General features: G+C 33.3%; 1 long non-coding RNA gene across 1 annotated transcript in view; it reads right to left on the bottom strand.

The window, feature by feature from the left end:
- The window catches only part of LOC143201921 (uncharacterized), a 34836-nt gene extending 24025 nt beyond the window's left edge, over nucleotides 1-10811 (bottom strand). The window contains exon 1 of the long non-coding RNA XR_013007050.1: nucleotides 10467-10811. This is a non-coding gene — a long non-coding RNA (uncharacterized LOC143201921). The remainder of the gene's footprint in view (nucleotides 1-10466) is intronic.
- Between the last annotated feature and the right edge of the window lie 845 nt (nucleotides 10812-11656).

Here is an 11656-nt window from a genome sequence, read left to right on the forward strand (position 1 = left end):
TATGCAGTCGACGAAAAACTGTGTAATGGCCTCGAAATCTAATGGATTTATCCAAGATTTTGTCTTAAAATATGAAATAAGGCAGTCTCAACTAAGAGAAAATCGTATCAACGTGAGAGCAAATATAGTTGCTGAACACCAAGCAGGAAATCAGAAGATTGAAACGAACCAATCCACACCAATTTACATAGTGTTAGTCTTAACTTTAGTGTTAATTTGCGAAATACGTACGGATGTATTTATCCTTCACTCTTGTTTGTGTATTGATGAAAGCACAATAGAAGAATAGTAATACATTCATTTAGAAATATTCTAATAAGCAATCTAATTTAAGATGAAATAAAAATCGTTGTATGTTCGAACCTGGCTAGTGTATGGATGACTCATGTTTGAAGTTCTTTGTACTATTTCGGAGGCAAGAGTGACCAAACTAGATAAGATTTTTTTAAAGTTAATGTGTAAGCTGGTTATTGGTCAATCGGTTTGAGAATATTCCACGTTAAGCCCTGATAAACCCTAGTGTGTAAAGACAAATTTTAAAATAATATAACTAAAAAATATATATCGATGAATCGAACTCAGATCAATCGATGTAAACAAACTGGTTTACACATACAAAAATCTGGTTAGTGTGTAAATTGGAATCTAAACAACGTGAAGTGGTTTTTGGCTAACTTCTCAACTTGTAATAGAAAACGTATGTGGAGCGAAGTTGAGGCCAAGGTCTGGTTTATTGAGGCCTCTCTTGCCAGATATGATGACGTGGTCTTGCGTATTTATTGATATTTGAAAATTCTGGCAGTATCGCCGTTAGACAGCGTGGAGTAAATTAACCAGATATATTTTATGTTTCCTGCATTAAAATCGGTAATTATTTTATTTTCTTCTTTGATTTTACCGGACTTGTTTATATACTGGTTTCTGCTATGAAATGGATAGAATAAATTTCATTTTATATACGTTTTAGCCTATATTATGTCAATGTAAAATCAAATAACTTCACTTAATTTTTTTAAAATTAATTCTTTATGTATGCAAGTTGGAAATAAAACTAAACTTAATAATCAATGGGAAAACGATAATCACCTGTGCTTTTACTCGATGAATATGACCATTATATTCAATCCGAAAAAGTATCTTTCTTGTTTAAATAGGGTGTTCTTGGAAGCTCTATTGGAAATGGCAGTAATTTTTGGGTGAAAGTATTTTATTATCTCGGAGTTTGATACCGTTATAAGTGAGTTTTGTCCTAAGTTGGTGGATTAGTTGAATAAACAGAAATGACAATAATAAATCCATAAAAATAAATAAATACTAGAAAGAATCAAAATTAATTACGATACTTCAATGACAACTGGAAATTTTTATGTAACGGTTTACAGGAATTTTAAAGAGATCAAACTAGGGACATAACAGTGGAAAATAAGTTATAATTTACCAATACTTTTTATATCTCTGTCAGTTATTTTTTTTAATGTGCTTCTTCCAATGAAGTTGTTTTAATCCAGTTATAATATTGTTACACGCTTGTGTAAAATTGTGCTATATAAGATGTGTGAAGCAGGTAAACGATTGGTTCCAGTTCCTTGTGATGAACCTAACAGGTCAATTGAAAAGTCCCCAGCCTGACACATAGATGGCGGAACTAGAATTAAATCCATATATTTTTTAGTTAGCCCTAACCCTCAAAAGATGCGTGTTTAAATTTAGTAGCTGTCGGATCATTAGTTTGTGAATTATAGCATTTTGAGTGAAGCAACTTTTGTTATTGTGAAAAAAAATGGATAAAAATTGAATGAAATAGCAGACACTGTAAAGATATCAATTGAACGTGTACATAATATCATTCACGAATATTTGGGTATGAGAAAGTTCTGTGCAAAGTGGGTGTCACGCGAGCTCACTTTTGGCCAAAAAAACACCGACGAGTTGATGATTCGGAGCAGTATTAGAAGATGATCAAGCGTAATAAATCTGAGTTTCTGCGTCGATATATGACAATGAATGAAACATGGCTCCATCATTTCACTCCGAAGTCCAATCGACAGCCATCCGGTTGGACTGTATACGATGAACCTACTCCAAAGCTTGAGAAAACGCAACTGTCGGCTGGCAAGGTTATGGCGTCTGTATTTTGGGATGCGCATGGAATAATACTTATTGACTACCTTCAGAAAGGAATATCTTCAACAGCGACTATTATGTAGCGTTATTGGACCGTTTGAAGGACGAAATCGCCGGAAAATGGCCGATTTTGTTGAAGGAAAAGAAAGTGTTGCTTCACCAAGACAATACACCGTGTCACAAGTCAATGAAAACGATGGCAAAAATCCATGAATTGGGCTTCGAATTGCTTCCTTATCTACCGTATTCTTCAGATCTGGTCTCCAGCGACTATTTTCTGTATTCAGATCTCAAAAGAATACTCGCTGAGAAGGAATTTTCATCGAATGAAGAGGTCAAATCGTACTATCGAAAAGTACGAAAGTCGAAAGTTATAATGTATCGAAAAGTTGGAGGTCCCTATAATCAGTGTATCATCCTTGAGGGGAATTATGTTGAATAAAAAAAACTAATTTTGCCAAAAAAATATATTTTACTATGGTAGGCCGGGCATTCCAATTTACCTGTCAGTTTTGCTTGTTTTATTGTACTTGTTTTCTTCTTTTTTGACTCTAAGTATTCTAGCTGAGATGTAACAGTTTGAGTTGAGTGTGCTGCTATGGTAAAATTTTTGTTTAAACTTTATGGATCAGTCTCGTAATCAAACATTGTTGAGGGCTTAGTCTAAAATCTAGGAATATAGGGTTGTTCATAAATCAAAACTGATGGGGACGTGTATTTTTTTAATGAGGTGAAATAGGTCTGTCTGATTTTACTTCACTTGCCGGTTTTCCTGCCATCATGACCATAATGTTGCTCTTTCAGCCATCTTGCAAATATCAGGGACATAATTTAGTCGAGATGCTGCACTAATCACGTTAATAAGCTTTATAGTTCCATTTCTTGGTTGATTTGGAATATGTGTTCGGTTAATAAAACATTGTTCTGATTTTTGGTGACATTCTTTGTGTAACTGTCGAATTTTGTGTGACACTCATTTGACGGTAATTTATTTTCAAAATCACATTATTCTGATTTGAAGGTTTGCTCTAAATGGTCAGCTAATTCTTCAGCTTCAGCTTCTTGATTATTGCGGTTCCAGTTTCCTCCTAAATCTCTTACAGATAGATTTTGCGAACTTGATCGTTTTTGGTAGATTTTCAGATCGAATAGTTTATTTTCCTGACATCTGTTGGATCTGGCATAAAATAATTTATGGATTTGTTTTTAACTTTTAACATTCTTCTTTTTAAGTAACTGTGATGATGCAATTTTGAATGAAACTGAGGCAGTTTAAATGACAGATGGCAGAGGAATCAAATACTGCTTTTATGTTAAGTTTTTATCAAGCCATATCCCCCCTATATATATATAAAGAAGAGATCTTTGTAACCCATTTATAAAACTAGACCGCCCCATTTTTAAATTACCCGTTTAAAAATTATTTTGCATCTTAGTACGAGGCGTTCTAATTGAAAATTTATGTTGCTCTGATAGTAAAAGCTCTATCGGCCTATTTTTGTTTCAATGACGTCGGCGAAACGATCGAAGGCCATCCGCTTCCAATTTTAAAATTTAATTAGAAACAAGAACCAATACATCAGCTCGTCGATCGTTAAGTTATTTCGAAAATAAACCTGTCAAAATTAGCGGCTACAAGAAGTTGGGTATCTTCGATCGAGAGCCGGTTCCATTCCGTATCCAGATCTTGTTTGATTTCATAAAACCATTTTATATTCATTCAAAGTTTCAAAACAAACTCCGTGACCTGTTTAATTCTTGTTTTATGGGCCTTAACACATTGAGAAAAGGTACAGTTATGTTTTATCTGCGGGGTTTTATGGCCGCGAACGGCAACACGGTAAGACTGGAAGGCACCAGTGTCAGACGTAAAAAGATATGACACGAAAGCGATTTGTTTATATGAGAGGTTTATTCGACTTCCGATCAGATCAGATGAACTTGTCGATTTAATCTACGTGTTATTAAATACGCTGTTTATTATTACACATTTAAAATATAGAAAAATGTATTGGGAAATCACAAGTATCAGTATATAATTGGTTGTTATTATACAAGCAAGTATTGAAACCTATATGGACATGCGGAACACAATTATGAAGATGTTCTGAGAAAAAATTTTCAAATTCAATACAAATTTTCTAAAACAAGGTTTCAGATACCCAGTGTCAGTCCAGAAATCAAGAGAATTTTAAGCAGACATGAGACCGACTCCATTCTCATGTTAATATCGAAGTAATACAACTTTTGGATAACACCAGAACAGGACACATACTCAATTTGATCTTGTATAATGCAGTGTAGTGAGGTGCATTTAATAGAAAAGCAGCAGTATCTATACAAAAGTATTATTACAGTAGAGACTGAGATAGGGCCGATGGGTCATAGTAGATTAAAACCTAGATTTAAGTTATTCTAAAGACAATTTGTAGGTTAGTTGACAAAGACCAGTAACAATGTAATAAATTACCTTTAAAAATATTACGCTCAATAAAATAACAATAGTTATTAGCGTTATTTTAAGGCTCTGACATTACCTTTGTAGGGATCTGAAGGAATATGAAGATCAATAGTAATAGAGGGTAGGAGATATTAAGTTATAAGTATTATTCTAGGTTGTGATATCAAAAGTAGTCGGGAACATCTTTCAAAAGTTCATATTAATAATTTAAGTACTATAGTTGGTTGGTATAGATCAATATATTGCCTTATACTTTTTAGTCTATTTGTTTAAATGTTCTTGAAGAACGTAAATTTTTCTTTGTCTATATTATGCTGGTATAAAGGAATTTCGCGTGTTGATAAAATATTACTTTTTGAAGGGAAAAAATATACAGCTAAAGCAAAAAACCGAGTTTCCGAATACTGCCGCAGGAAAATCAACCATCGAGGATTGGTTTAGACGTGGTGAAATCAGCAGCGAATACGGTGAACGCAGTGGACGCCCAAAAGAGGTTGTTACCGAGGAAAACATTTATAAAATCCACAAAATGATTTTAAATGACCGTAAATTGAAACTGAAAGAAATTGAATGACATTCTAAAGATATCAACTGAACGTGTACATCATATCATTCACGAATATTTGAGTATGAAAAAGCTCTGTGCAAAGTGGGTGCCACGCGAGCTCACTTTTGACCAAAAACAACGACGAGTTGATTATTCGGAGCAATGTTTGCAGAAACATGGCTCCATCATTTCACTCCAAGGTCCAATCGACAGTCATCCGAGTGGACTGTACACGGTGAACCCGTTTCAAAGCTTGGGAAAACACAACAGTCGACTGGCAAGGTTATGGCGTCTGTATTTTGAGATACGCATGGAATAATTTTTATTTACTACCTTGAAAAAATAAGGACCATCAACAGCGACTATTACATAGCGTTATTGGATCGTTTGAAGGACGTAATAGCCGAGAAACGTCCGTATCTGAAGAAAAAGAAAATGCTGCTTCACCAAGACAATACACCGTGTCACAAGTCAGTGACAATGATGGCAAAAATCCATTAATTGGGCTTTGAATTGTTTTCTCATCAACCATATTCTCAAGATCTGCCCCCAGCAACTCCTGTTCTCAGATCTCAAAAGAATGCTCGATGGGAGGAAATTCTCGTCGAATGAAGAGGTGATTGCCGAAGCTGAGGCCTACTTTGAAGCAAAAGCAAAGAAAAAGTCGTACTATAAAAATGGTATGGGATAGTTGGAGGGTCGCTATAATTAATGTATCGCCCTTGAAAGGAATTATGTTGAATAAAAAATTTTATTTATTAAAGAATTTTACAAAGAAATGTGTTTTTCTATGGTAGGACGGGGACTTTACAATTGACCTGTTATGATATGGGTTATTCTATTTCGTCCAGAGTAATTATGTCGGAATAATGAAAAAAGGCCTAATAGGAGAATTATTTCGTATAATTGATGTTTCTTTTACATATATATTTTATATTATATTTTAACGTACGTAGTTTGTGTAATATCATTTAAAGTAAAGGAAATATTACTTCATTCTGTTCTATAAGTACAAAGACGTACAAGTGCGCACATATCTTTAGTTTACCATTAGTTTTAGTTTAGTTTTCAGCATTGTCTCAAAAATATGTTGAGAAATTACATTTCAATTTATTTCATCTATTTTAAGAAAAACTGAAATAATATCCTTATAATATTTGTCATCTGGATATATCATATCATATTTGTCATCTATCTATCTATCTATATATATATATATATATATATATATATATATGTATATACATATATAATCTATTTGTAAGAGACTTAGGGGGAAACTGGGACCGCAATAATTAACAAGTTGAAGCTGAAACATTAGCTGACCATTTAGAGCAAACCTTCAATACAGAGGAATGTGACTTTGAAAATAAATTACCGTCAAATGTGTGTCATACAATATATATATATATATATATATATATATATATATATATATATACATATATATATATATATATATATATATATATTAATATTAAACTACTTAAGATAATCGTTGCTCTGGACATATTTTCATTATTTGTGTGGACCATGTCATTTTAAATTATGAAATTAAAATTGGAAATAGGTGTCCTTCAGTTTTTCATAGCATTGAAACAAAAATAAGTTAATAGATACCCACTACTAGAACAACACGAATTTCTAATTTAGTTGTCAGGTTTTTACAACAGACGCAGAACTATTCGTTCAATCTTTAAAACAGATGAAATGTAACTGTCACAGCAATTATTTAATATATTTGAATCGAGATATGTTACAGAAACAACTTATATTCACTTTATTTTTAATTTAATATTGTTTATTATTAAAAAGCTATATAATTAGAATATGTATTTGACTGAATTTCCTTTTCTTTTGTTTCAAAATAGGCCTCAGTTTCGGCGATCACCTCTTCATTCGATGAAATTTTTTTCCAGCGAGCATTCTTTTGAGATCTGAGAAAAAGAAATAGTCGCTGGGGGCTAGATCTGGAGAATACGGTGGACGGATGAATTTTTGCTATAGTTTTCACTGACTTGTGCCACGATGCATTGCTTTGATTAAGCAGCAATTTTTTTTCTTCAAAGGCGTCCATTTTTCAACGATATCGTCCTTCAAACGGTCCAATAACGCTATGTAAAAGTCGGTGTTGATGGTCCTTCCTTTTTCAAGGTAGTCAATGAAAATTATTCCATGCGCATCCCAAAATACAGACGCCATAACCCTGCCAGCCGACTGTTGCGTCTTCCCAAGCTTTGGAGCGGGTTCATCGTGTGCAGTCCACACGGATGATTGTGGATTAGACTTCGGAGTGAAATGATGAGGCCATTTTTCATCCATTGTCACATATTGACGCAAAACTCGGGTTTATTACTCTTGATCATCTCAAGCACTGTTCCGAATCATCCACTCGTCTTTGTTTTTGGTCACTTTCCACAGAGCTTTCTAATACGCAAATATTCGTGAATGATATGATGTATACGTTCAGTTGATATCTTTAGAGTGTCTGCTATTTCATTCAATTTCAATTTACGGTCATTCAAAATCATTTTGTGGATTTTTTAACGTTCTCATCTGTAACAATCTCTTTTGGGGGTCCACTGCGTTCACTGTCTTCGGTACTCATTTCATCACATCTAAACGTAGTATACCAATTCTTGATGGTTGATTTTCCTGGGGCAATGTCCGGAAACTTGGCATCAACCCAAGTTTTTGCTTCAAGTGTATTTATTCCCTTCAAAAAGCAATATTTTATCAACATGCAAAGTTCCTTTTTTTCCATTTTTTTCACAATAACAAAAGTTGCTTCACACAAAATACTATAATTCACAAACTAATGATCTGACATCTGTCAAATTTATACGCGCATCTTTTGAGGGTTAGGGCTATCTAAAAAACTATGGTGAAAATAGGAACGGTTATTTTCCTGGCACAGAGTTAGTGAAGTAAACCATAACATAGTTTTGTTCTGGTTTGAAAATCAACTGTGAAATAATGTGTATGAACTAGCAGTTATTGTTATGGTCAGTGATGGAAAAGATCCCAATAAGAACTTGGAAAAAGGCTGTAACTAAAGAATGGCTTACAATACATAAATTATATATTAAAGAGGCCATACTAAATAGTCAAATATTTAAAATTATTGCTTGGTAAATATAAATGAAATGTTTAATTAATTTTTATAGGCTAGTAGTTTGCTTTTTTAGGAATAGGTCTAAAATGAAATACATATATGCAAATTCACAGTGGCGAACAACATGGCCACTGAGCATACATCTTCCTCCATATCACTGCATATTCAGATTATTCGAATCGATATGCAAAAGGTATTATGGTAATGCTGCACTGAAGGAAACAGGAACTAATATAACTCTGATATATCTCCAGGGGATATAAGTATTCAAAAATGCTCCTAGAATTCTATCTCATAAGTGTGGTGTGGAAAAGAGTTCACTGTAAATATAATAACTAACTAACCTAACTAACCAATAAACTATATAATAAACTAGAGTTTAAATTCTCCAATAATATATGCATTAGATAAACTATAGTATAACATAATTAATTAGATGTACTATATTGTATATAAATTATATTTGATAACAGTATGTTTGTTTGATTATTTTATTTGGATTCGAATTTTGCTATAAGTCGAACATAACTAAATCTTAATGCTAATCAATATGGCAACGTTTCGATATCGTAAACTTAGATGACGTGAGTTCATTGTTTTATTAAACGGACAATACACTTGATGCTAATCTACAGTAAAATGATTCTTTTTGAAGGAACATTAATAATCGATCGGCCAGAAACCGCCGACATATTACAAAAAAATATCCAATTTTTTCTACAAAATCTAAACCGGAAAGAGAAACCGAAAAGATACCATTGATTTTCCCGAGCCTGTAAATATTTTCCTATTGTGCGAGCGGATGAAATATCGGAGCGAGGAAACCAAGCGCGGAAAGCTGAAATAAAAGCACGCCCTTCGCAACGAATACATAAACATGCATTACCAACTGAAATAGTTAAACCGTATTTTATCATAAATTTAATGGAGCTCACGTTGGACCGTTACAGAATTAAAGCCACGTTTTCTAGATTAATTCCGTGTAATTATTTATTGATAGGAAAATTCAATTGGCCGAACTCCAACGTATTGTAACGAAAGTGTAAAAATGCTTTTTTCTGGTGTTTACGAACGGACCTTGTTTACTAACATATATAGTGCGATTCTAGTAAGAGAAGTTAAAAGGTTTAATGCATATCTGTTAAGATTTTATTCGGCGTGCTGATTACGTAGCCATTCGCCTGACTGTCAATCTCTTAGATCTTTCGAGATATAGACTTTCGAAATTTTACAAATATTATCTTTAGGCTCTGTCTCTCCACATACGGCAAAATTGAAAATCGGTCTCATGAATTATAGATTTTGTTCCAGTTCTCATGCTAAGTAACATTCGGTATGGTGTTAGGATTTCTTGAGGATAGATAAAATATTATGAATATCATGAACTTGATATTGACAGTTAAATTATTGCAAAACATTGACATCAAGTTTCAAGCACAATATACTGATATTGGATGAAATTTGATGAGTATTTTAATACATAACGTCCCTTTTGTATCCACAAAACCGTCTTGTCTGACCTAGTTTGTTTACTTTTAAGACATTTTATTTGTAACTTTATTATTATTAGCATAATGTGTTATTTATTTATGTTATAATGTTTATTACTTTTTTTATTTACCTATTGGACGCATTGTAAAATCCTTTTGAATATACATATTATTTTCTAATATTAAGTAGATATTTATATTAGTTAGTTATTTTACTACTATTTTATTGTCTACAAAATCGTCTTGTCTGGCCTAGTTTATTATTATTATTATATTATCTTACTTTTTTTGTTTACCCATCGTATGAAATGCATGATACATAATGAAGTATAATAATATACGAAAAATTATCAAACATATTGGTTGATTTATTTTTAAATATACATATTACTTTCTAATATTATTTAAATTTTTATTTTAGTTAGATATTTTATCTTTAAAGTTATACTATATGTAGTTATTGCCCACAAAATCGTCTCATCTGTCCTAGTTTATTTACTTTTCCGAAATTTTAATTGTAAGTTTATTATAATTATGTTATTTAATTCTTCTTTATTTACTCACTGGATGTATTGTGGAATCCACAATTTTGTACAAAAATATACGAGAAATTGTAAAAATAAAATTTTTCTTAGATTAAGTAGATATTTGTTTTAGTTAGTTATTTTATCTTTGACGCTATACTAGATGTAATTATCGTTTACTTCGAAATAAATCCACGTGACTTACCATTATAAATAGTCGTTCCTCATCGAAGGAATCCTCGTCCATGTCCGTGTGCACGGAAGAAAGAACCTTAAGCCATTTTTTCTAACTCGTCTCTTTCGCCTAAATAGCATGCTTCCTTCGTGTTAGTACTGTTACAAAAACTTATAGGTTAATGGGGCTACTTTTAGAACATGTTACGAATGGCCAGACGCGGCCGGCGACGGCGGCCGACGTCCGGGAGCGTCGCGACGCTCGTGCCAAACTGCGGCTGTAGCGTCGCGGCGGACCGACATCGCGGGTCCCCTTCTACGCGCACTAAAATAATGTATCGTTAGTCCAAGCGATTTTCGGAACTATTTCCATCCAAAGGCCTTTACTTTTGCTATTTATGTATCAGATACATTATCCGTCATTAAGGCTCGCTGTAAAATTAATTAAGAACCCGGGGACGTCGAAGAACATTGCATTTTATTAATCGTATTTCATATTTTAATGGTGTGAAAGCACCTGATGTATTTTAGGATTTTCATCATTTGAATTTGAATATTACATCAGACCTATGACTTGATTTGTATTTAGAACAGAAGGTGTTAGTGTGTATTGAATAGCATATGCTGAGCCTCACTCTTCAGTAAGCATTATTTCGTGGAAGTGTTAACAAAAAAAAATTTGGGTGTTGAAAATGTCTGAATTTGTACCGATTAAATCGCATTTGTGAAAAGTTTTATATTAAGGTCATTGAATTCTGTGTGAAGCTTATGCAAATATGCTTCATCGATTTTAACTTGCAAATACTCCTTTCGATGTTTCAGAAATAATGATTTTAACACTGAAGACGAAAGGCGTTCTGGCGATCCAAACATATTCGAAGACAATAATTTGAAGGCACTACTCAATGAAGGCATTACTGGAGAGTGCTATCGACTACAATTGATGCGTCTGAGCCGAGTACTGTACGAAAATCGGCTGTGTTACGAGTAAAGACGCAGCACTGTTATCCTTCAGCATGATAACGTTCGACCACATGTTCCAAAACCGGTGCAAATATACTTGGAAGCATTAAAATAGGAGTATTTTCCTGACCTTGCTTCTTCTGATTACTACTTGTTCCGACATATGAGCCATGTCCTGTCTAAGCAGAGCTTCTCATATGAAGATACCAAAAAAATTAGTCCATTCGTGGATAGCCGCAAGAGATACATCGTTCTTTC

The sequence above is a fragment of the Rhynchophorus ferrugineus genome, unplaced genomic scaffold, assembly GCF_030347505.1.
Source record: "Rhynchophorus ferrugineus isolate W39M unplaced genomic scaffold, kcgeb_rfMv2 rfM9, whole genome shotgun sequence".
Taxonomy (NCBI): Eukaryota; Metazoa; Arthropoda; class Insecta; order Coleoptera; family Curculionidae; genus Rhynchophorus; species Rhynchophorus ferrugineus.